We start from the raw sequence: 1,203 nt of genomic DNA on the forward strand, positions 1-1,203 counted from the left end.
AACTTCATTCACGTTAACTCAAAGTTCAGGGGGAAAAAAATGTCTTAGTCACACCTAAAAACGTGAGCTCCCCTGAAAGGCATAGTATTGGTCGCATAGAATTTACCAACAATTTGAAGAAGATATAAACATACTTACTTGAAATTCCAGCCAGTATATTGTGATTATATTATACCATTTAAGATTGTGAAATAGCTCAGTGCTCTGGTAGGTTATATTGTGTTTTAATAATTCAACTGATGCAGCTGACCCTGTGTACTCTATTGGCCGCAGTCTATTTCAGAAATACAGACTGTACGAGCTCCTCTGCATCCACCAGAGAGAGCTACTGGCAGCATGGGAGGTTGGAGCAGCTTGACTGTAGTGTGTGGGTGTGTGTTGTGTGGTGTGTTGGTCTGTTGTGTGTGTTGGTTGATGAGAGTGTGTGTGTGCATCGTGCATTAGATTAAAAATTAACATTTTCAAACATGCTGTTTTCCAGAGACTGTTGAGGTGTTCGGCTGTCCAGGAAACTACTCCACTGGAAGAGGCATTTCCTCTCACCTCTACTCCCAGTAAATGGCCTGGTATGCAGAAAAATGGACAGGTGATTATGGACAGATGGACAGCATCGCTGTGATTTCTTTATTGACCACAGTAGGGCGTCGTCTGTCTGTGGAATCAGACTACATAAGCAGTCCACACTTCAAGTTTAGCCTTATTTCTGTACCATTCACACCCCATGTTATTAGAGTGATCACATAGCAGATGATTGCAATCAAGGCTAATATTCAGACTTTGTAATGTCATGGTAAAGCGTGCCCCATGTTTTCCTTCACAATAGATTGGTTGCCTGTTGACAAAAACTAATAATAAAACAAGCCTTTCCTGGAATGTGCAAATGGCTTCATATATATATATAAGATATTGTTCATCATGTCTAATGCATTGTACACTGATTTCAGTTTCTCTTTGTGTATGTAGTAAAACAAACTAGGACCTAGTCTAGTAATGACCAACATAGGATGATTCATAACCGGCACCTGAAAATGATCTGCAGCATCTTAAAGGAATGGTTCAGTTTCTCAGCTAACACACTTATGAGAAGGTTGTCATCTGTCTCGTGTGTGTAAAGTACGGAGCTGAAGTCAGGATGTGGAAACAGCTAGACTGGTCCGGGGGTCAAAACTACACACATTTACTAATTAACATGTTGTATCTTGT

At 40.4% G+C, this 1,203-nt stretch overlaps 1 protein-coding gene across 1 annotated transcript in view; it reads right to left on the reverse strand.

Moving 5' to 3' along the window:
• cabcoco1 (ciliary associated calcium binding coiled-coil 1) overlaps positions 1–1,203 on the reverse strand; it is a gene marked incomplete at its 3' end in the record, with an annotated part of 9,463 nt that overhangs the window by 7,050 nt on the left and 1,210 nt on the right.

Source organism: Morone saxatilis, unplaced genomic scaffold, assembly GCF_004916995.1.
Source record: "Morone saxatilis isolate NCDOM2014 unplaced genomic scaffold, NCSU_SB_2.0 Contig1, whole genome shotgun sequence".
Lineage (NCBI taxonomy): Eukaryota > Metazoa > Chordata > Actinopteri > Moronidae > Morone > Morone saxatilis.